Source organism: Sesamum indicum, linkage group LG5 (genome assembly GCF_026168435.1).
Source record: "Sesamum indicum cultivar Baizhima isolate 11 linkage group LG5, ASM2616843v1, whole genome shotgun sequence".
Lineage (NCBI taxonomy): Eukaryota > Viridiplantae > Streptophyta > Magnoliopsida > Lamiales > Pedaliaceae > Sesamum > Sesamum indicum.
The window spans coordinates 7,828,336-7,855,205 of NC_142661.1; positions in this window are offsets into that span (position 1 = coordinate 7,828,336).

Here is a 26,870-nt window from a genome sequence, read left to right on the forward strand (position 1 = left end):
ATATATAACATAACTCCGGATGGACTGACATTATATTTCAAGAGGTTGAGACAATACCTACTGCACAAGTTGCGACAAACAACCTTAATTATGACCTGCATGACTCAAATGGTATACAATTAGTCGTTGAGCTTTCTGTTGCTAATCAACAAGGAGCAGGTACATCCTGATCGAGGAACTATAAATCTGATGACGAGCCTAACGAGCATAGGTTTGATGAGGATTACGAGACAGAAGAAAACAATAATTATGATTGACATTTAGTGTTTTCTGTATCAAGTGTGTGTGTATTTTGTCGATAGAAATTAGTATAAATTAAAAAATTATTTAGAAAAATAGTTTACCAGCTAATTTAGAAGTACAACTTGCAAACTATTTGTCCATACCACTAATTCTGTTTTAAAAACAAAACACAATTTTTTTGTATTTAGGAATGGTCAAAAAATTAGGAAGTCAATCTAGAGCCGGTTCCAATTTTGAACCGACATTAATAAAATTAACCGTTCAATATATTACAATGTCCCAAATAAAAAAGAGGAAAAATTAAAATTTAGGAACGGTCTATTTATTTTTACCATTTCAAAATAAGTTCAAATAAATTTAATTTCGCGCCAAAAGAAAACTGGAGGGAAAATCAAACTTAGGAGCGATTATTTAATATTTGACTATTGCAAAATATGAACTTAAATAAAATCGTTCCTAAATGTATAGAATATTTGTTTCTAAAATGATTAAAAAAACCATTTCCAAATGAATTCCAAAAACCGTCCCTAAATATTCCCATAGATTGCTCGTTCACTTCCTGATTACAATGTCTCAACATCCAGGACAGTTCAATTGTTTTTAACCTCGTTAATTGTGTATCAAATACAATATCTTAGTATCTATATAACAAATGTTTCAAAAACTTTATCGAATGCAGTATTTTGTGGATTTAATACTATGCAACAGTTTGATAGAAATTTTAACGGTCTGATTAGACGATCCAATACAACAGTATAAAATGCCACTTAAATCTACGTAAGAATAACAATCTTATATATACAAATATACTTGATCTTCTGAACATGTATCAATTTAATTCATAGCATTATTTGTTTCCAATAACCTTAATTATTTTATAGTCTACGTTTTTCTGCTCATTCACATGAATGGGACGGTTTTTCCTACATATTTTATTTTTTTTATTTTATAGTGTAAAATTAAACATTTTAAAAAACTTATTTCGGAAATTTAAAATTTTTTTCTAAATTTTTTTGTAATTGTTTCAAAATTTTTATACATTTCTAAAAATTGTAAAAAATTTCATAATTTTTGGTAATTTTTATAATTTTCTGTAAATTTTAATTTTTTTTTTGTAAATTTTATGTATTCTCCAAATTTTGTAAATTTTTTTTATAATTTTAAAAAATTTCTCTTAATTTTGGGTGATTTAAAAATTTTCTGTAAATTTTTAGTTATTTTTAAAAAAATCCTGTAAAAAAAATATTTTATGCAATTTTTGCAATTATAGAAATATATAGTTGTATAAGAATTTTCTGCAATTATAGAAATTTATTTTATGTAATTTGTGGCATTATAGAAAGTTTGTGTAATTTTTCAGAATTAATTGTATAGTTGTGTAATTTATGCGATACTTGTGAAATTTAGTAATTCTATAGTGTATATTTGTGCAATTTACTCATGTAACATTCTATAATTTATGCAATTCTTATGTCTATTATATCATATTGCTTAATTTTTTTGTGAAACTTATTGTTTACATGTGCAATTTATTTTATAATTAGGCTAATTTTGACATCATAATGTAAATAACCAAAAAAAAATTAGACCAATATACAATCTCAATAGTAACATTATTTATATAATAATGTAAATAATAAAAATTATTGGACCAATATTTTCAAATAAAATAGTTTTACATCATAATGTAAACAATCACAAAAATTAGACCAATAGTTAATCCCAATAATAACATTATATAAATAATAATGTAAATAATAAAAAATTAGATCAATATTTCCAATAATAACAATTTTAAATAGTAATGTAAATAATCACAAAAATTACATCAATATTCCTAATAATAACATTTTTACATAATAAACTCAATAATAAAAAAATTGGACCAATTTTTTTCCAATATTAACATTTTTACATAATAATATCAATAATCACAAAAAATAGTCCCATTAATAACATTATTTACACAAAAATGTAAATTATCGCAAAATTAGAAAATATTCCCAACAATAACATTTTTACATAATAATGTCAATAATCCCAAAATTAGACCAATAATCCCAATAATAATATTATTAACAAAATAATGTCAACAATAACGATATCAAGGTAATATTTCAAATTAAAATACAATTATATAATCAATAGAAATAGAAAAGAAATTGAGGAAAATATTTTCAATAATTAGTAATTATTTAAAAATGTATAGTTCTTCGGTAACTGCGTACAAACAGACCACGCATGCCTTTCTTATTTAGCCCATTAATTGAATTTTGCGAATAGAACTTATTATGGTTATCTATCTTCATCTGTCAATAAAAGATAATGTTGATAGATTAAAATGGATGATTGTAACGAATACTACAATAAAAAGTTCATGTGATAGGCTAAACAAGTTTAAAAAAATACTTGGCCCGTTTCTATATGTGCACAAGAGAATTATACATTTTTAAATAATTAATTAGTACAATAATCATAACTTCATGATAATATTTTCGATGAGTAAGAATTAGTATATTCTTTTCTATTTTACATACTAATGTCAATAATCGTAAAATTTAGACTAAGATCTCTCAATAATTTGTTCAGATTATATTTAGTGGTACGCCTCCTGTACCACGTGGTCGTGGTCGTGGTCGTGGCACGCCACTTCTACCAGTTTCGTGGGATGCTTTCTAAGTTGGGAAGTAGTTTTTTGAGCACCCACACCACCTGGCACGACTGCACCGTCCCCCGCCTCGCAGATTCTAGATGATGCTGGAGCATTTGGAGCTACACCAGCAGCTGATCAGACGATATAGCAGTCTGCCACCGTGTGGCTGCTCCACCACTAGCATCAGTCTCCTCAACATCAGTGCCCCCAGTACATCAAACTTGATGACGCGAGGTAAATTTTTTTATCAATTGGTTTTAGTATTATATTATATTGAAAATGTCGAATATAGCATGTCATATTAAATCTGACCGCCACTTTCACGAGCGGATCAATGTAGTTGTGATGGGGACATTTTCCCCACCCGTCGTCATGTCTGAGGTAGGTGCCGCTAGAGTACCAATATTTATAGTTTGAGAGTATGAAGCTAATCAATTTTACATTAATTTGATTTTATCTAATAATTTAATTATTTAATGAATTTTGCTAATGTTTTATTTAATTTTATTATTGTAGATGACCTACTAGTGGGACTATGACGATGAGTCAATGTTCTTTGTCTTCCACATGTTGGCCGATAAGTAAATCCGGAAGATATTATCTGTCGCCCTGTCCAGCCTGGTCAGGCCACTCTAGCTGGCCAACAAGGTTTGGACCAACTCCAGACGTACTGGGGCAATGTGGGCTTTCAGCTGGAGTCCTCAAAGAATAAGACGAATCGTGCGGCGAACTCTACGGTATCTTCAATTATGTTTCAGGAGGAGGGGGTCTTCGTCTATCAACATGCACAAGAGAAAGTTGGTAAGTAAATAATAGTATTTTAAATGTTTTACCATTATTTTATAAATAAGATGCTAAATATTTTTTCTTCTACAGGAGGCAAAGGTCAGTCGCCCCCCAAGCAGATGGAATTATTGGAGATGTGTTACAAGAAAAAAGTGGACGGCGGCTGGAGCGGGCCGAGGGTGTTGGAGGTGGCGGTAAGTAGGTACAATATTAATATTATTTTCTTAAAAAAATGAATTCTTGCTTAAAAGTGTTTATAATTTTATTTGTTTTGCAGGAGAAGTTTTAGAAGCTGCTAGAGGATAGTCAGCCTTAGAGGGTTTGATATTCAAGAAGCTGCTTTATTTTTTGTAATATCCAACCCTCTAGTATTTGTTATTCTTTTAGCTTTTTTAAGGTTCTATTATACAGATGTATATATATATATATAGGAATTAATGGATTCAAAAATGTCAATTAATGTTTCTTTTCAAAATATTTGAAAGTGATATGTTCTGTGGTGGCAAAGAACCAAATAAATCGGTGCAAAAAATTCTTACACATATTAGTATAGCTGTATAATTTTAATATAATTGCAATTCAATTTCAAACTTAAATTACTAGACTCCAGTTCATCAATGAAATTCAGTCCTCAAAGTGTAATAATCACTATAACTATGAATCAAGTAAGTGACATTAGTCTATACCTATCTTTATATACCAAACCATTAATTACATTTTTCAGATTAAAACACACCTACCACATATATTTCTTTCAAAATATCCAGCCTTTGGAACCGAATTTCAATAGATCATTAGTTAAAAGTATTGTCCAACGCAAAATGATTGAACTTGCAAGAAAAGTATACATGATTAATTTTTCAGTTTTGAGTATCAATTTTAACTTCATCACTACTTTAAGTTTTTCAATTTTAATCAAAAACTGGAGTATAGATTGGTAAAGACAAATGATTGATTACAATACAAAAATATGTACAGATTGATGAACTCTTTAATTAATGTTCATAAATACTATCTCTTTTTTTTGTAGAAAATAACTTATTGTTTTATTGTATTCATAGATAGCATCAATATATACATTTCTTTCTAAAAATGCTTTCTGTCTAATTATTACAATAATATTAAGTAAACACAAACCAAGAAAGAAGAAATTAACAGGAAAATATTATGAGAAAAAGACAAAACGTAACTTTCGAGGCTTCTGCTATCACCTATTGAGCATTGTTGTATGGAACACTCACATATACACACACAACATTTACTCACACTCTCTCACTCAACCACTCACACTTCAGATTTGCTCACGCCTTTTCTCCCTCAACCACACTCACTGCAGAACACTATTCAAGTCCATAAAGTACTACGCTCAGAGAGCCCTAGGAACATTACATCTGATTCTTTTGTTAGCCAAGAAATGGCGGAAAACTCCATAAATGTAAGATGAATTCTATCCGGGCGACTCAATTATTAATTTTCTCAAGCATTTGATTCTTTCTTTTTCCTACTTTAATTCTTTTTTCTTAATGATTCGTTAATTCTTCATCATTGTATAATTTGCCAACAAAATTCTTCAAGAACATACACTGAAGATTTAAGCCAGATTATTTAATCCGACCCAAATTCAAATTCATCTTGTGAAGATTCCGGTGATGTGCTATCGTCAGATCCCATCTCTTGTGCTCTGCCGGCAAGATTAGTGGAGCCTCAGGTACAGATTTAATTATTTTGCTTTTTGTTTCTGCAATTTGTTTTTAATTAATTTCTTTTCCTGTCAAAGTTTAAAAAAATAAATATTTAATTTTTGGATATATTAAGAAATTTTTTTCCATAATTAGGGTTCAACAAGAAATTCAACTTTGTTATTTGATAAATGTTTTAAAATAAATTCATGTGGAACCCAATCTTGAGGCTATAGAAATCATGCTCAAGAAAACTTGTCTTTTTCTTTTTTACCTTATTTTTTGATATACTTTCTTACCATGACCAGTAGCTGTAGTGACTAAACTCATATTTGAAAACACTAATTTTGATACCTTAAATTTAGCACAAAATGGGGATGAAGAGAAAGTGCGATAGCAGTGGTGATGACCTGGCTTAGGCTCAAACCAACCTGATTGTGCCTGTTTTCTTTTCTTTCTTTTTTAATGAAGATGAGATACTTTTTTGAACAAACTTAAAAAATTTATGCTTTTATTTAAATAAATAAATCATAAATTAAACCAAACAAAAAATCAAATCTTCAAAAAAATAAAGTTGCTAAGACCGCATAAAGAACTTATAACAATTTATCCAACCAGCTACAAATAATAAACTTAAATAATGGCAAGCCCAATAAAGATTTAAAATACATTTTTAAAAAATTAATAATGAGTTTTAGTGAATTGTTGTACTAATATAGAAGTAGAAGAATAAAGGTAAAACCTTTTAGAGAATAGTTAAGCTACAAGAATAAAATAAAACTTATATGTAATATATTATTAAAAAAAAAAGAAGTGGCTCGATTAGGTTGGCCCGCTAACTTGACCTAGGGTTAGGAGGTCCTAAGATTGGGTTGGGCATATCCCAAGTATTGATATTTGGAATCAGCCCAGAATGGGCCTAGATTGGACCAACCAACTTTTTTTGAATAGGTCAATCAGATCCTAGGTTGAGTCCCTCTTGAGCCCGACTCTGTAGGCATCTTGACCAGCAACTAGAAACCATGTGTTTAGTCAATGACCATTGAATTAGCATTAGTTTCGTGGAAGTTTCTCATTTACAAGATATAATGTAAAATTCCTATGACCAATAAAACTAAAATAATTATATATCCAAATCATTTGAAGATTAGAAATCTGTTTGCTATTATGATTTATTCATTCCAAGTACTGAACTAATCTTTATCTCATCTTATTAATTTGTATTCTAAAATTTAATTATTTTCTTGGTAATTTTTTATTTGTTCTTTAATCTACATATAACACTTTGTTTGTAGAAAGTTTATGCAATCATTTTACATATCTCTAGCCCCTCATGCACTAAAAAAAGGAAACAAGATTAAATATTAGTGTGCAATCACGTGCACTTTTGCTATTATGCACTTTTATGTTTCTTTATCTTAAAAAATGTGATATTATAATTTATAAAATAAACTTGTCTATTCTACTAACATACATATGTATGGCAGGTTGAAGTAGGGGAAAGGGACATGTATCACATAATTGTACAAGAAAATGAAGATAAGTTGGACGTAAGAGTGAAGAAAGTCCCTCTCCAACAAGACGTGGACCCTCTACGGAAATTATTGAGACAATAAAAATCCAACCAAGATACAAGTTATTTATGTGAATCCTTATAATATGATCAACTTTTTTTCTTTTGTTATATTAAAAGTATGATTCAATATTCTAAAATTCATTCATTAATTATTAAATAATTGTGATTCATGAAAACCTAAATATAAGTGATTTGTTTTTATTGAAAATAGTGTATTAATTATCAATATATAGATAAATAATTTCAAATTAAAGCATACATTAAATAAAAATTACTAAATGCATGAAACTACTATAAAAGTAGACCAAATACCTATATTTATAGGATTCAAACTGGTGACCTTTTGGTTGTAAGACGTAACCATGCAATTTGAACAATATCTAAACTTTCAATTTAATTTAGAAATTTGAATACCGAGAAAACATTTTTTCTAGTTAGTATGTGGGGCACCAATAAATTTTAGAAAAAATTATCAATCTATATCTATATCTACATATCTATAAAATTACGAATCACCTAAAAAGTTTTTCTTTTTTTGGTTGGACTAAATTAACCTTACAAATATTATTTTTTAAGGATAAAAATGTAAAATAATATAGTTTTTATTTCCTATTAACTACTCTTTTTTTTCGGTAAAGGTAAATTGCATTAAAAAAATCATAATGTACAGTCATATGGCTGATGTTGAGTGCCATGGAATTTTCTATAATCTATACAAGGCTATCGTGCTAATTGTATTTTGCAATTCTTCATTAAATATACGTAATCTAATTTCGTCTAGAATAATATTTGCCAATGCCGACGGGTCACGATCCAATTGCTGAAATTTCCTCCTGTTGCGCTCCTGTCAAATGTGATATACTAGAGATGCTAAAAGGTTTCGATAGGCGGAGTTAACCACGTGCTTTCCCCGCCACTTTCCCGCAGGAACCATCCCATCAATCATCCATCCTCTATTTGTCAATGAAAATCGGACCTTCCTGCGTAAGATTCGAATACACTACTTTGAATAAGGGCAAGAAAATAGCAAGTGTTGGTGAGTCTCCAATGTATCCAATGAACAGAGAACACAATCACGATTAAGTTGCTGTAACCACGGACGATCCATGATAGAGAGTCTTTTCCTGTAGAGCTAGCCATAAGATAAACGAATTCCGTGGAGTTTTGAATAGGCCCATAAGTAGTGAATACCAACCTACCTTTGGGCCTGAAGAACGAATAATGTCATACACTCTCCTATTGGTGTAGGGGCCTCCTCTCAGAGTCATCGAGTCGTTAGTGCCGTGTATAGGAGGCAAATTATTAATGATGTTCAACATAATAATGTCCGCCCGTGTGTGTGTAGAAGTACGAAGTTGTGGCTAATGGCATACGCCATTGTGTATAACCTCTCTCAGGAGCATGTCCGCCCGTGTGTGAGTGTGATAGGGGCCGTGTGGAAATATAATCAATAAGATCCCCATAGGATACCAAGGATCCTGCCAAATATATACTAATTCCCCATTACCGATCTTATAATGGATATGGGGCTGTAGGGTTTGTCGGAATCCAAGTAATTTGCGCCAATCCCATGACCCGAAATTGGCCTCAACTGTCCAAATAGATTTGCCTTGAAGTCTCATAATGCAAATCCATGTTACCCATATAGAACCGGGAGATTTACTAACAATCCGCCAGATATGTCTACTCATAAGCGTTCGATTGAGGGCCCCTACATCCATGATTCCCTGTCCACCTTCTTCCAACAGGCGACACACTTGATTCCAAGAACCTTTGGGTACCCTGAGCTTGATTCACCTTTCCACAGGAATTGGCGGAACCGTTTCTCTATCTCTTAATAACTCCTTTTGGCAAAATAAATGCCATAGCCCAATAAATTTGCAGTGATATGAGAACTAATTTAATGAGTTGAATTCTAGCTGCGAATGATAGCCGGATCGAAGCCCATCCCTGCAATATCTTATCAATCTTAATAAGCAAAGGATTGCAATCATGGATGGAGAGCCGCGATGCAATAAGTGGAAGTCCAAGGTATGTGACTTGCTGAAGCATGCTTTGCTCTAACTTCACAGCTTTCATGAGCACAAATCTACAACAGTGCTCCAATAACAACAAAGTCTCATCGTGTCTGTCATGTGCAAGGAGTTCCTGGGCTGTAGCGAGGAATTCCTTGGCTTGCTGTACATTAAGAAAAAGGTCTCCTTTTTTTAGTCGCATCAACCTAAAAATAGGCTTAAGAGCACGTAACTTTCTAGTAATCGCATACATACAAGTGCCCTCAATATCATGAAACCACACCGACTTAATAGCCTCCAAAAAATGGGAAGATAAAGCCAAGTAGTTATCAAAACGGAACGGACTTACATAATTAAGTCGGGAACCACCTTGTAACAATAATGGAGAATGATCAGAGATAGCAGGTGCAAGGCACGTATAGTAAGCAATGGGCCACATTTGTAACACCACATCGTTGGCCAAGACTCTGTCAAGTTGTTTCCACAAGCTTCTACCATCTCTACTACAATTACGCAAGGTAAATCTCTCTCCCTGCATAGGCAGTGTAATGAGACCCATCTCCATAACACACGCTTGGAACTCCGCCATTGCCTGCCTGATATCGCCCGAGGCACCACATAGCTCACTCATATCAAGTACCGCGTTGAAGTCCCCCATCACAAACCATGCTTCCTCCGCGATATCTACCGCTAGGTCACATAGATCGTGCCACAACGTTCTACTGCTGCTAACATCACTCATACCATATATAATAGTAATCAAGTGTTGAGTATGCATCAGACGGTTAGTGACTCGACAATGAATTAATTGGTCACCAACATTAAGAATATTAAGTCCCACCTCAACATCATTCCACATAAGCCAGATACGATTGCCTACTGTATTATAGTCATTTAACCAGCTCCATTCTGGGCATATATTATTTTGAATAGGTGCAATATTATGAGCGGCTACACGAGTTTCAAGAATGCCAAGAAATAATAATCTGTTTACCCGAATAATCTCCTTAACCCCCATTTGATGGTCCCTGCGGTTAAGGCCCCCTACATTCCATACCGGGGCAGGTATCATGAGTACCCCATAGAAGGGCTGCATCTATTAGGGCCCTCGAGATGAGTAGCTGCACACATCTCCTCATCAGTTAGTATCGAAAATGTATTATATAAGACAATCTCCTTACCTTTCATTCGGAGGTGTCTTACTGGACACATCGACCCTTAAATACCCACCATCAGTTAAACCCCCAGCATGGGAAGCAATATGCCTTATATCTCCTCTTCCATGTGGTTCAGTTTCTCGAGCAGGAGGTGGTTCCGCTTCATCAATTTCTTTTCCAATGACTTTTTCCTTCAAGGGTCTTTGCACAGATATTTTAATGTTCTGCGTCGGTTTCTTGATGTTTGGGCATGTTTTGCTATCATGACCGAAACTCATGCATGTACGACATTTCAACGGGAGCCATTCATACTCTACATCCACCTTGCATGGCATCTCAGCTCCTTCCTCCGTTGGCATCAATAAGACCACATGTTTTGGTAATTTGGAGGATATATCTAGCATCACACATACACGAGAAAAATCCAGTCTTGTGCATGCTCTTGTGATAGCATCCGGGTATAAGGGTTTACCCACGCCACTAGCAACCGCACTAAGTCCCTCGCTAGTCCAGGATTCCACAGGTAAGTGTCATAATCGGATCCACACTGGAATCTGCATGTGTTTATGCTTGCGCAGAGCCATCTCTGGTTCCCATCATTGCAATACAATTGGTTGGCCCTGGAATAGCCAGCGACCTCCCTCAATGACTTCTTCCATCGTCGACAAAGTGTAAAATCGAAAAAAGTAAAACCCATTAGATGTAGCAATAACATCCTTCACGACAGACCATATAGATCGAACAAACTCATTTAGATGATGAAAATATGGGTTTTTCCCCAGAATGTAACCAACCGCCGTGTGTTTCCATGATTTAGAGCCATCTTGTACCATGGTCAACGATGGGCGAATAACCACTTCTCCGTTTTGCATGCAAGGTTCAATGAATTTCAACGTCCGATGACTTGAATTATTAAACGCATCCGCAATTTTATCCGTAAATATGTCATGAGGATTCACAGAGTGAAGAAGGATCCTACCAATGAAAATTTCCGTACCATGTGCATCTCCACCCACGGTCCGGCTGCTAATATTTGGACTGGAAATAAGCTCCGGATTCCGCCCAATCGTCGGTAAGGACATCGGCGGGTTATGGGCTGCATCTTACTCATTTTTAGCACCAAATTCCGGCAATGAAGAACCAGCAATATTAATCGTGACTTTCGTACAATCATCCTCGGCCTGTTTCAGCGAATTTTCGGACATGTTTTCCGTCGACTCGCTACCTTCGGTGGCCATCAATGAAATCTGCAGCAAGTCAGATTGCTCAATACAGATTTAGGATTCAGTTCAGGCATCATCTCCATCAGGTCCGTCATCGGCGCTGGAATCTGCTGCAAATCAATCTGCAGCGAATTAACATTTGCAACATGTCTCCCCACCAGATTTTGTTCCATTCCTGTCGAATTACTTGCAGAAAGCAATCGACGACAGGCTCGTCTTAAGCCTCTCGCTAACGGATGCGCTGCACTTGGAGTATTCTCCGTTTGCGCCGGCACCCGTCCAATCTTGGATTCCCATCGTTTTTTTAGTTCATCTAATGCTGCCATGGCTGCTTCATCTCCTTCATCGATGACTCTATGTGCAAGATAAAGAAATTCCCGCATATTGAAGTCCTTAACACGCTGGAGCGTATCATTACGTTTATTGTTTTCCGCCATTGAAGGACCTTCAAGTCCAACAATGGCAGCTTTCGATTTTAACATCCGATTGTCCATATTTTCATCAGCACGGATAGCTAACCTCATAGCCATGTCTGCCTCGCTAATCTGAACATCAGATTCCCCTTCGTTCACTCTATGCATCGCCTCTTCTCCATCGGCGCCGCCAAACCCTACGGATTTAGGGTTTTCGAATCCGCCTGCAACAGCTCCTATCAGCGAATTATCACAACTTCTCGCATTTTTGCGCAAAAATCCCACGTGGCTGCCCTCCTCATGGCCGCCTCCCTCATCCCCGATATCTTCCTTGTCGGCCGGAACACTGCCACCATCACCAGCCTTGCGTGGAGAGAGTGTGTGTGTGTTTGTTTAGGTGTTTTAGTGTGTGTGGGAGTGTAGAGAGAGATTTGAGAATCCATCCAAACTTATTAACTACTTTTGATATTACACAGATACTCTTATTAATTAATTTTTACATTATTCAGATTTATTTCTACTAATTACTTTTCACATTATACTTATTTAATCATATAATATTTTTGTATATTATATTCATAATATATCGCATTTACTAGGTTTCCCTCTATCATATAACACCTACAAAAAATCACAACAATTGAAATGATTTAATGTTGAATAATTAAGTAGCATACATATAATTGAGAATTAATTAAATGACTTAACAAATCAAAATAGGATAGATGACGAATGAAAATCAATTAAATGAATTGTCATGTAAGAAAATAAAATTTGAAGTGTAAAATACAAATGCTAAAAGAATTAATGACAATAAATTAAATCACTTATTATGTAAAGTGAACACTTTTTGTTGCAAGATAGATTAGAATGTAAATTGAGATTTGACATGTAATTACTATGTACATTATAGAACATTTTTATTATCTCTAATATAATGGAATAAAATATAAGTGTACATGTTTTGATCTTTTCAATAATGTACGATAGAAATTATCGATCCTTGTAAAAAAATATAAAAATGTGTAAATGCTACTCCTAAACCATCACAATACATATCCATTTTCCAAAAGAAAAAGTAGTAAAAAATGGCATGACACCATAGATAAACACTGCCTATATAGTATTATAGTTATCTATGATGCGTGGCTACGGAAACGGTGACAGGGACAAGATATGAACAGACATGGCCACATGGAAAATTAAAAAGTATTAGAACAGAAAATGGCACTCACACTGCTATAAAAGGTGGAGAAGGTCCTTAAGATCCTTCCCGATCTGCAGAAGGATCTTACAAATCTGAACAGAAACCAAAGGGAGAACCCTGAGACATCTAATCCAGACAAGAGAGAATTAGGAGACGCCTTTTGAACAGTACCTTTTCTACACTAGAAGGGGAAGGCCACGGAGATTCCAAAGTCAAAATCAAGAGAAGCTCTAATTATCTCATCTATCAGATCTATAAAATAATGGAAGTAACAAGAGCACAGATCTACAAGAATTGGTGGAATCCTTTCCCAACTCGGGATTGTGGATTTGGTCAATATCCAAACAAATGAAATCACTCCAGCACTACCACCTCCTGAGAGGAGCACATGTTCTAATGATCCTTCGCTGGATCAACCGATGTGAGAAAGTGCGGATTTCCACACTAATGCCACTCCAACGTTTGTGGGACCCGGCTAAAGGAAAATCTAGGAAGAAATCCAAAGAGAGTGCTCCAGACCTTGGGTAAGGACCATGCTCCAGCCCTTACATCCATACGACGCTATACTTAACCTGGATATTATCGATTTTTAAAATTCCGAGAAGTTGATAGACGAATGGGTTGCAGCTATCAAGATAACAGCAACTACCCTAGAGCTCGACAAGGAAAACTTCATAAAAAATTTTGAGTTAACCTTGGTGGGATCTGTAAAGATCGGATGGGACAATACCCCAGAAGATACAAAAACCAACATCCTTGCTGGAGATTCAAACAGCGTGATAGCAGACAGGATAGGAAGGTTCATCAAGATACGCTTAATTGGAGATGGTTAGTTCCAAGGAAGTCGAGCAGAAAAGGCTAAAGAAAATACACAAGCTCTCTTTAGCCTTGAACTAAGAAGTAATTGGACAGTAGATGAATATATCTATTGCGCAGCAGATGAATGCCAGTATTATTGTTATAATATTGTAATTATAAAATCTCATAAAAATATTCTTGCAGATCTCCTGACAAGAGATGGAGGCATCTGAAGCAATCTCCATCATGATGAGGCTCAGGCACCTCCGGTAAAACCTTGAGGAGTTTGATAGAAACTTTGGGTAGCTAGCGATGGATGCCCAAGTTGCCGGACAAATCCAAAGAGTGATCTAGACACAGTCCAGGTCGCAATAAGGACTTCCTTATTAGTATCCACATCGCTATGGAACGATTTACAAGAACCAATTTGGAAGGCATCACCTTCAGGGATGACTCACGAGTTGAGGGAGCTTGACCTTAAACATGCCTTTAGAGTACAGAGCACTAGGTTTGTAGCGTCGGATTCAAATGCCTATTGCATAAGGCCATCACCAGACTCTTATGAAATGGCAAGAATTGAGTTATAGTAGATGCAAACTCCTATTGATTCAAGTCAACCCAGCACCTCTGGGGTCAAAATGGGATAAATTAGCCTTAGGCCAATGATAGACACTTCTAAGGTTACTACTAACAAATTGATATCTTCTTCTGCTTGGCACGACTACCAATGCATGTGAGAAAAATTAATTTCTCGCAAAGAGTAAACACAGGCAAGACCATTATCAAAACATATGGAAAATATAATAGGATCTTCATGTTAGAAGGGTCAAAAAAAGATGATGTCCGAGAATGGTATGATTTTGGAGCTCTTGCTTCAGTTCATACTCTGTCACCAAGTTTTTCGAAAGTTTCACAACTTCCGGAATGGATAGTGGTGGTTGTCTTTGATTCGGGACAAAACAACCCCAACTTAAAGAGAGGCGACATTCTGGAGATAAAATTCATATCAGTAGCTCTAGAAACTGCATGAAATGGGTCTCATCGAACATTTCCTTTCATGAAGTTGTAGAGGCCAAACATGGAGGATTTCAATAAAATCAAATCTGCCTCAAGAGAAGCTCCCCTGGTATCAACCATCAGTAAAGATAGCATCTCTACCAGAAGAGCTTCGGGATCATGGGCATGTCTTACTAAGATGGATAAAGTTAAGTATTCATTTAAGATCTTCTCAAGCAAAGTGAATGGATTGTTTCTGTTAAATTCCATGACAGGAAAAAGCACTGAATCCATAGAGAGTTTATTTGAGAAGAAGAAAATGTTAATCTGGGAGAATAGCTGCTAGCGAGCGAAGCTACAAGGATGAAGATGTGCAACATGTTGCATGTTGGGCAATGGCATAACCATTTAGGCCCTTGCTATGAAAAATAAAAGAAATCCCTGTTTGGGACAAAAATTCGGGTCACACAAAATAAATCCAAACCAGACCAGGACAAGGGAAAAAGAAAAATTTTTACAAAAGAACTAAAAATTAAAGAATGTAAAAGATCGAGGATAAGTCTGTCGGTAGAAAATGATGAAGGCCAACAGTCAGCAAAGTAGGAAAGCCGGCTAAAAATCACATGACTAACAAGCCATTATGACCAATAGTTGAAAAAGACGAGGCAGTGACGAACGTAGTGACGTCATTTGAAAGAGACAAGGGGATGATGAATGCAATGACATCATCAAAAAACAAGTTTGGAGTCCGAGTTTGAAGTCCACGGACGACTATAAATAAGATGCAATGAAGCAGATAAAGATCGTCAGAAAACTTCTCCTACTCTTCAAAGCATTAGGGTTCTGAGTCTTTTCAATCTTTTGTAGTATTTTAATCTTTCAATGTATGGGGGTCTCCCCAACAAGTCAAGTCCTCTATAATATGAGAGGTTGAATAGTTGTCTTCTCCAAGGGATGAATAATATCTATGTAATATTCTCTATATTTCTTCAATAAAAACAAGGCTTCTATCCAATTTATTTATCCAAAATTCTATTAAGTCCCTGTTTTAGAGTCCCTTTTACGCCCTAAGGTAGGAAACGAAATCGGGTTATGTTGTTGATTGCTGAAGGAGCCAAGTGCCTGTGAACCATCTGTTGCGGTAGTGTGGTTGGAGGAAGTACATAAAACTGAGGACTTGGAATACCCCGAAACCAAGCGGTCAAAGCAAGGTATGAATTTATGGGGTCTTAATTTATTTTGGAAGCATGTTAGGCCTACTTGGAACCATAGAATGAACTATGGTTATATTCTAGCTAGAAGGGCAAAATGGTCATAATCTGGTTAGAGGGCATAAATCGAGCACAATTTGATAGATACAGGGCATAAATTGCCACCCCGTTTATACGGTCCTTCTTTTGCCACTACCCTATAGATACAAAGCACAATTCGTACGTTGCATCTTATATGTGTTTTTTTCCAATTTTTAAACACAAAAGGGACAACGGTGGATGCCTTTTTTGTTAGGTCGGTGCCAATTTAGAGTAAAAATGTACCAATAAAGGAACATATGGTGGAAAAGGTTTATTTCTTCTTCTTTCTCATATAAATAGCCGATTTGTTTTCTTCTCTCTTCCATTTTGTAGGAAAAAGGTGTAAAACACGACAAGTGGAGAAGTTTTTTGTCACTATAGTAGGGTTGCAAGTTTGTGAATCTTATGGACCAATGATGTGTGACAAAAAAAGCACACCAACTTCTTTTTTTCGAACACCAAAGAAATCTTCTACTTGTGTTGTCGTCAGTCGATAGGATTCTCAAACTTGCAATCCTTCCATAGTGATAAACAGCTTCTCCATTTGCAGCCGTGTTTTAAAACTTATTTCCTACTAAATGGAAGACAGAAGAAAACAAAATAGCTATTTATATGAGGAAGAAGAATAAATAAACCTTTTCCACTAAATTTTCATAAATCGGTACATTTTCCCTCCAAATTTGCACCCACTTAACAGAAAAATCAAAAGCCATTAGCTACTTAATGGTTACCCCTCTTATGTCATGAAATTGGAAAAACAAATGCATATATGGGCTGCAATGTGCAAATCATCTACAGTATGGGACCAATATTAAAAGCAGGTCCATTTATGGGATAACAAATGCAATATACCCCTTTCCTATACCAACTTAAACTTTTGTGAGCATAATTAGTAGACATCTCTTAACTATCCTCGAGATTTTGATCATTATATTTAGAGTCTTTGGATAAATCGGTCCAACAATTTTATCCTTAGAGACATTACTTGTGGTCACATTGGCGTTGTGATTAATTGAGACGACATACTCCTTTCTCTTTCAAGGATTTGCTTCTCTAGCCATGTGTTCTACCACGCTTTGTGATTTACTAGAATATAATGTGTAACCATGTTACAGAGCATTCAATAAGATTACTAACTTCTGAAATAGTATTCACTATTTTCTTGTCATTAACAAGTTTGAGAAAAACTCTTATTTCTTACAATGGTTTGTGTAGTGTCACATCAACAAGACAATGCTCCTTGTCATTGAGAATTTCATGGCTTGATCCATTCTATATAAATGAAATAGACATATAATAAGGAAGAAAAAACTTCATTCATAATAATATAAAAGACATTACAATATTTAAAAAAAATACCCTATTGATTAATGTAAACATACCTTAATAATGGAAACATTCTAATAACATATGAGATAATACCTAATCAACAAGCTTTGTTGAAATCCTCAAGAATGTCACCAAATATTATGGGAAGCTCAGGGAGACCTTTTCCATCATTTTCAATGGACTAAAACAATTTGAGATTCCAGCCTCAACAAAATTAGTCTCAACTTCTTTAACCTTTGCTTTATATTGGTAGGCTCATTACTTCAACTAGTCCCCGTGCTTTTCCAATGGATCTCATAGTTGTTGAGGGTTGCCCAAAAGCGGTATATAAAGGCTGACACCTGCCTAGTGCCGGAAGGTCAAGGAAGTTGGTGACCTAATGATTGGGGAGCCGGCGACCGAAGCCCCGATGAACGGCCGCCGTAACTATAGCGGTCCTAAGGTAGCGAAATTCCTTGTTGGGTAAGTTTCGACCCACACAAAAGGCGTAATGATCTGGGCATTGTCTCGAAGAGAGGATCGGTGAAATAGACATGTCTGTTGAGATGCGGACTACCTGCACCTGGACAGAAAGACCCTATGAAGCTTGACTGTTCCTTGGGATTGGGTTTGGCCCTTTCCTGCATAGCTTAGGTGGAAGGCGAAGAAGCCTCCTTCGTGGGGGGCCGAGCCATCAGTGAGATACCACTCTAGAAGAGCTAGAATTCTAACCTTGTGTCAGGGCCTACGGGCCAAGGGACAGTCTCAGGTAAATAGTTTCTATGAGGCATAGGCCTCCCAAAAGGTAACGGAGGCGTGCAAAGGTTTCCTCAGACTGGACGGAGATTGGCCCTCGAGTGCAAAGGTAGAAGGGAGCTTGACTTAATGTTGTACCATACTACAGGTACGGGACCAATGTCCAGACATTCCACATCTATGGCAAAGCTCTCCATTTATAGTTTTCTATTGTTGATTTTTTGCCTTGTTCCCGTTGTTCTTCTAAATGTTTGAATTAATCCTTACATTATGATGATGTTCACGACTATTACCACGATCACGACCATGACCTCCATGACTAAGACCACATTTATGAGAATGCTGCATGGTGAGCCATGGTATCGACCATGCCCGTTTTATGAAGAAGTAGCATTTACTTTAAGAAATGCTGCTAAATTTGTAGGAAGTAGTTTGGAACCAATGGGTCAAGTGTGATTATTATTCAACAAAAAGCTGATTATTTTCTTTCTCAACAAGTAGGCATGAAATCAACTCTAAATAGGTTTTGAACCCACGTTTCCTTTATTGCTGCTAGAGTACAAGGTTAGATACATCAAAAGTAAAAAATATTTTTTCTAACATTTGTTCATTGTCACATCATCTCCACGTAATCTCAGTTTTGATATAATGTGAAACATCTCAGAATTATATTCAGCAATTGACTTGAAATCTTCCAATCGCAATTGTATCCACCCATATCTCGCACGTGGTAATATTATAAGTTTTTATGCTTTAAATCGATTCTTTTAACTCTTCTAGAGTTAAAAAGGACTTTTCACGGTTAAATATTGAGACTTCAGTCCTCATGGAGATGATGACAAAGCAAAATTATCTCTTAGCACAGTCTTGCTCGAAAGCATTAGTATTTTATTTTATTGTTTTTTCCCAATTTGCTGCTTGCCAAATGCAGTTCGGCATCAAGGACCCACAATAGATAGTTTGTTTCAGAAATATCAAGAGCATTGATATCCCATTTTGCGAGATTGACCATCAAGCTACAACAAGTTAACATTCACTTTTAGCATAACATTCAACATATACATTTAAGTAGAATCAAATGTATTAAACATGAATGTAAAGTAAAAGTGACATAAAAATATGACTAGCAATAAGGAACATATAAGTTACCATGCAATTAAATTGAATTATTATGACATGCATACATGGAATTAAATATATTTAAATTTGACCGAAATCTTAAAATGTTACAAATGGCAATTAATTGGTATTCATGTCAATTTTTTTTGTCACTAATTAAATTTTATTGCATATAAATATTCTAGCAAACATTCAAAATACTACATAGGCATATGAAAGAAAATTATGTAGGTAAAAATTAATTAAATTAACTTCAAGTTAGTCATATTTTAATCACAATATCTACACTATGATATCAAAGAAATTATTATCGATCAATTAAATAAATGAAGAAGCATTAGGCTTCTTGATCAAGCAATTATCTCAAAACACTTCACGTGATGAGAAAATCAAATATTATACTTATCATCGTTTCAGGGACAATATAAAAAATAATTGGTATAAAATAGTTTACCTAGTACTGGTTTTCATGTAAACTTCAGAGGATGAAATCAAAAATTGTGCGCCTACTTTTGGAGACCATAACAATTATAATAGAACTTTTTATTTATATATGTTCACTTCAGGAGACAATGAAATGTATAAAACACGATTATTAATATGTGATTATTAAATAATCAAGAATAAAAGTAACTAAGATATTGTAGAGGTAAATCAATAAAGAATATATATTATAGGGCAAAATCATGTTTTGGTAACTTTAAAAAATATCTGTTTTGTTTTTGATACCACAAATTTTGTGAGTTCGAGTTTTGGTACCATTAAACCAAAAAATAAGCAATTTTGGTACCAACATAACGACAAAGGCCATGTGCCATATACATGGTCCTTAACGGCCATTAACCCCATAATTTTGGCGGAAAAAGTCACGTGAGTTTGAGAAAATGGAGGAAAAATTGGTCTTTCAACATTCCATTGTATTTTGGTACCATTAAACCTAAAAATAAGTCTTTTTGGTCCCATAAAGTCATGTGCGACATAGAATAAGTAATACAACACATTCCAAAATAAAAGATAGAATCCATAAACATGAAGCAAAATATATTGGTTATAAATACACGATTTAAGTTAATTGAAACTGCCTGTGACAAAAATCTGACAAAACCCACTTGACAAAATATATGCATTGCAATGCATAATTTTTGCTAATTGAAACCTGCCAAAAGACTTCAACCTATTTATCTTTTATGGTAAACTAAAGGTACTTTAAGATTGGTTTATAAGTAGTGTCTCTATTGTACTAAATTGGGCGGCACATAAAGTAATGTAACTCTAAGGAAAAAATTGCACCTTTTGTCCCGTAAGGGCCCTTTTCAATTAAATGGAATTTTCTCATATTGCATCTCATGAGTTGATAAGTTTCTCAACAATTATCCTCAACAATTAGCCTTAATTAATTTATGGTCTACTTTTTTCTGGTAATTAACATGTCTAGGATAGTTTTTCTTTTACTTTTTAGTAAGCATTAGGAGTGATCATAGTAATATTATACCAAAATGACGTCATTTCGAAACAAATGACATTGTTTTTTTGGGAACGATTATTTGGAATGGCTAAACAATAGGAACGACTTTTTAAATATTTCTTATCAACAGAAACGATGTCTGTTTTTTTTTTGCTAGGAGAGGTCTTAGGAATAGTTTTTTAAAAATTGCTGGTTCCAAAGCCCGCTCCAAAAATCGATATACATACAAAACATAGAAGATTTTTTCATTTCTCCCTCCCTTTCCTTCTTCACTCTCCCTCCCTCACTCTCCTCGACCGACTGCATCCCTCACTTGGTACTTAGCTCCACTATCGGCAGCCGTCCGCCGCCGTCCAGAGGTAAGTGGAATCAAATGGTAGGGTTTCCTTTTTCTTTTTTTGGACCCCCCCCCCCCACCATTTTTCTTATTTTGTTTCACCACACTTTTTTTCCTTTTTCCCCCACTTTCTTATAAAATCAAACACCAATTTTTTTAAACATTTTGGCTAGTTTTTGAAAAATAAATTCGGCCATTTAACTATATAAAATTTCTGTTTTATGAAAAAATTTTCTAAATTTTTTTTGAAAAAACTAATTACGGTTTTCTGAAAATTTTCTGATTTTTTTGTATTTTTTTTAATTTTCCTAATTTTCTGTATTGTTTTTGTAATTTTTCTAATTTTTAGTAAAATTTTGAGGTAATTTTTAAAAAAATTTCTATAAATTTTTGGTACTTTTTTTAATTTGTTTTTATTTTTAAAAAATTGACAGAAAACTTTTGTTAATTTTAAATTTTTTTGTTATTTTTTTCTAATTTTTGGTCATTTCTACAATTTGTATAATTTATGCAATTTATGTGTAATTTATTCTTTAATTTATGCAATTTATGTATAAATTTTATAGTAATTTATGCAATTTATGTTGATTTCATTGTGTAATTTATGCAATTTATATTTAATTTATACAAAATATTTGACCAATTTCACCAATATTAAATTTTTACATAATAAATATAAATAATTAAAAAAATTGAGAATTTATTCCAACCAATAAATTTTTACATAATAATCACATTAATAAAATTTTTTTGACCAATTTCCCCCATACTAACATCTTTACATAATAAATTTAAATAATTACAAAAATTGGACAAATATTTCCATTAATAATTTTTTACATAATAATCACATTAACATAAATTAGGCTGATATTCCCAATAATATCATTATTTACATAACAATGTCAATAATCAAAAATTAGAAAATATTCATAATAATAATATTTTTACATAATAATGTCAATAATCACAAAATTAGATCAATAATTCCAATAATAATACTATTTAGAAAATAATATCCACAATAACAAATTAAAATTTAAAATTAATAATAAATAATACTATTTAGGTAATATTTCAAATTAAAATATAATTAATAATTAATAATTATTTAAAAATATATAGTTCCTTTGTAACCATGTAGAAACATGAGAAGTCTAATTATAATACTATATAATTAATACTATATATCCTCGCCATGAGAAATCTAATTATAATACTCCGACATACAACCTTTCATAAATAAGTCAAAATTTACCTCGTATAGATCAGAGTTAATGTCAACTTCCAACTATGTCATACATCAGCCTCTGCACCATATAACCTGCGCAAAGCTTCAGGTGCGACATAATTGTTGAACTCTGCGGTTGAGCAAGAAACAGAGGACAAAGAAACAGAGTGCAAAAAATCTGTGAACTCCATTGATCAATTCTCAGTTATACAAAAACTTACTTGTTCGAGTTCAATCCCCAGATTAAATACATAGTTGCCTAAGCTCAACTAACTCTAACAGAATAACCGACGAAGTGATGACATGGACCAATAGAAGACTGAATAAATGAGTCATCTTGTATACAAATCAAATAAAGGAAAACGTCTTCTGAAAACACGACTATCCGGCGTCAATGCTGATATTGTCATCATCTTTCATATCATCATCTTCAACCACTGCATCTGTAGTCTGCGAGTTCATCTTCTGATTAATCTGATCAATCTCCTCAACAGCCCCCCCACAAGTGGGAGGTGGGAGCAAAGCGACCAACCCCAACTTGCCTACCAAATGAGCAAAGGTTTTGACCCCAAGAACCTTAGTGAACAAATCAGCAAGCTGCAGAGAGCTACGAACATGTGAGGGAGCGATGAAACCTTCTGTATAAGCATTCCGCACCACATGACAATCAATTTCGATATGTTTGGTGCGTTCGTAAAAAACTGGATTCGCCATAATATGCAGGGCAGCCTGGTTATCACAGTAAAGACGAATAGGAAGAGAAATCGAAATCCCGAAATCTGACAAGAGGAATGAAAGCCAACGCAATTCACAAACAAGCGTTGCCATACTCCGGTACTCCGCCTCAGCTGTGGAGCGAGAGACGGTCGACTGTTTTTTTGTTTTCCATGAAATCAAAGCATCGCCAAAGAAGACACAGAAACCGGTGAGAGAACGCCGGGAGTCAGGGTAAGAAGCCCAATCTGCATCGCAGTAACCCATAAGTTCAAGACTGGAATTTGACGGCAAAAACAGACCCTTCGAAGGTGCACCTTTGAGGTATCGGACAACATGGAGAGCTGCTTTCCAATGTCTGTCACACGGATGGCTGAGGTATTGACTAAGTTGCTGCACCGATATGATATGTCCGGACGGGTAAAGCCTAAATACAAAAGCCTCCCAACCAATCTGCGAAAACGGTCCGGATCAGGGAACAAAGCACCAGCATCTGCACTGAGCTTAAGACCCAAAGGCAAAGGAGTGGAAACCGATTTAGCCGAAGTTAAGCCTGTATCACGAACAATGTCCTGAATGTACTTGGACTGAGCTACAAAAATACCATCAGAATTCCTCCCAATTTCCAACCCAAGAAAATACCGAGCATCTCCGAGATCCTTGATGGTAAATAACGAATGAAGATACTGCTTTACAGACTCTATGCTTGCCAAAGAAGAAGCCATAACTAACATGTCATCGACATATACGAGGAGGGCCAAGAAATCATCATGAGTACCTTTTGTGAAGAGGCAATGGTCGTGCCCAGATTGCCGAAAACCAAAGTCCTTGAGCTTCGCAGTAAGCTCCACATTCCACTGGCGAGAAGCTTGCTTTAAGCCGTAAATGGAACGTTCTAGCTTACAGACAACACCTGATTCAACTTTGTATCCCTCCGGTGGCATCATGTACAAATCCTCATCCAAGTGACCATGCAGAAACGCATTGTTTACGTCCATCTGGTGTATCGGCCAACCTCGAGCAGCAGCTAAACTTAGGAACAAGCGAACAGTAACCGGCTTAGCGACAGGGGAAAAATTGTCTGTGTAATCAACCCCTGCAATTTGGTTGAATCCTTTAGCCACAAGACGAGCTTTGTAGCGTTCGATCGACCCATCAGCTTGGAGTTTTGTTTTGAACACCCATTTACACCCAATGGGTTTCTTGCCAACCGGTAAAGGCATAAGCCGCCATGTATGATTCTGCTCCAGGGCCTTTAATTCAGCTGCCATTGCATCTCGCCACTCCTTGTGTTCTACCGCCTCCAAATATGATCTAGGCTCCTGCAAAACCGACAAAGAGGCCACAAAAGAAGAATATGCAGTGGTAGAGGGATGTAACACGTTAGACATAGAGAGAGTTGACACAAAATCATTGAGCCAGGCAGGTTTAGAAATCTGTCTAGAAGAGCGCCTGAGAATAGGTGAAGCAGGGCTACGAGAAGAAGTAATTGGAGGCTGTGAAGGAATGTCTTCAGAGGCTGAAACTGGAGGAGAAGCGTCCAAATGTGTAGGTACTGCAGGCAAAGGAGCAGGGGAAATAGAAGGAGATGAATCATGAGCAAAAGGAAAGTGTGTTTCATAGAACCGAACATCTCTTGAAAATAGAACCTGACCATTGTCCAAATTGAACAATTTATATGCCTTTTGATGCATAGAGTATCCAATCAAAATACATTTGAATGCTCTGGAGTGGAATTTCGACCTGTGGGGACTTAAATTGGTGGCGTAACACAAGCATCCAAAGGTTCTCAAATGATGATACTGTGGGGTTTGGCCATGGAGACATTGATAAGGTGTTAACCAATGTAAAATTTTGCTAGGAGTCCTGTTGATTAAGTAGGTAGCAGTAAGAATGGCGTCTCCCCAGAAACGAATAGGGAGAGATGCTTGAAACAACAAAGCTCGAGCCACATCTAACAAATGTCTATGTTTTCTTTCGATTCGACCATTCTGTTGAGGAGTATAGGTACATGAGGTTTGGTGTACAATGCCAAGAGTAGAACAAAGTAACTGGCATTCATGAGTGAGAAATTCCGAGCCATTGTCAGACCTTAAAATTTTAATTCTATGATTGAACTGATTTTGAACTAAAGAAGAAAATTGCTTGAGGATGGAAGGAACTTGAGATTTTTGCTTGATAATGAAAGTCCAGAGGCATCTGGAATGATCATCCAACAAAGTTAGTACATACGAACCCCCACAGAGATTTGAGGTGCTGTATGGACCCCAAAGATCCATATGTACAAGGGCAAAAGGTTTAGTAGCATGAGAAACACTATGAGGAAAAGGAATTCGAGCTTGTTTAGCTCTATGGCAGATGTCACAAAGCGTATTAGTGGAATCATAATTGCAGTCAATAGAGGATATTTTCTGTATAGTCTTTATAGGCGCATGGCCCAAACGATTGTGCCACAAGTCTGGAGTACAAGTAACAGAGTTGAAACAGGTTACATCTTGAACAGAAGAACAAAGTATGGAATTAGGCTTGTAAACATATAAGTTTCTGGAGAGCTCTCCTATAACCAAGTCTTCTCTATTGTCCTGGTCCTGCAAAATGCATCTACTTTCAGTGAATTGGAACCGATACAGATTATGGCGACACAACTGACTAACTGAGATCAGGTTCACAGAAAAAAGAGGAACAAAGAAAACATTCTCCAAGATGATAGAAGCAGTCAATCTAACAGTACCTATATACTTAACTGATATCTTGGAATTGTCGGGTAGATGCAAGAAAAGAGGAGTGGAAGGTTTAGCATATGTGTGAAACAAATCAATATTGGCACAAACATGGTTAGTGGCCCCAGTGTCGATAATCCAGTAGCTCAAATCAATAATAGGAGGTCTAGAAATATTACCTGCAAACTCGTTGTCATAATGTGCAAAGTTTGCAGAGCTCGTAATCGGGTCTGAAGGTGTTGTATTCTTCTGCAACAGCCTAAGTATCTCAGCCATCATATGTGATGCATCCTGCTTTGGTGAATGCTGCAAACTCTCAGCATTAGCATCAACATTTCCCGCAAACATCTTTCCTTTCTGTTTCCGTTCAGTCAATGATTTGTACCAATCTGGTATGCCGTGCAGCAGAAAGCAATTCTCTTGGGTATGTCCCTGTTTCTTGCAGTGCGAACAGAACAGTTTTTTCTTATCAAATACAAATTTCCTTTTTTGCATACCTTTGTCGCCTTCTCTCCTATTCTCTTTCAAGGCGAGTTGATAGGCCACATTATTCGAAGTGACCTCCAAATTCGTTTGTATTATCCTTTGTTGCTCAACCGTGTAGATCATCGAAAACGCTGTTTCAATGCTTGGCAGCGGATCAAGCATAAGTATTTGACTGCGTTCGTTGTTAAAATTCTCATGAAGGCCCATGAGGAATTGCATAAGTTGATTCCTTGAATTCAAGCTTTCAATCTCCTTGTTGATACCACACGTACATCCTCCGCACTTACACTTCGGAGTCGGCATTAGGCAGTTCAGCTCGTTCCAGAGCTTGGTTACTTTTGTGAGATAGGCAGTGAGGGTCAATTCTTGCTGCGATACCAAAGCAATCTCCCTCTGTAATTGATAGACCATAGGTCCGTTGCTTCGACCATATCTTTCCTGAATCGCAAGCCAAAGTTCTCTCGAATTTCCGCAATACATAAAGGACTCTACAATGTCTTTCGTCATAGAATTCCAGATCCATGATGTTACCATCAAATCGACTCGACGCCACTGCTCAAAATTAGGTGAACCTGGTGCCGGCTGTGGAAAGCTACCATCAATGAAGCCTAACTTCATCTTTGTTCCCAAAGAGACATATACTGCTCGTCTCCAAATCAGAAAATTCGTACCGTCCAGAGGTGAAGTAGTCAAAGC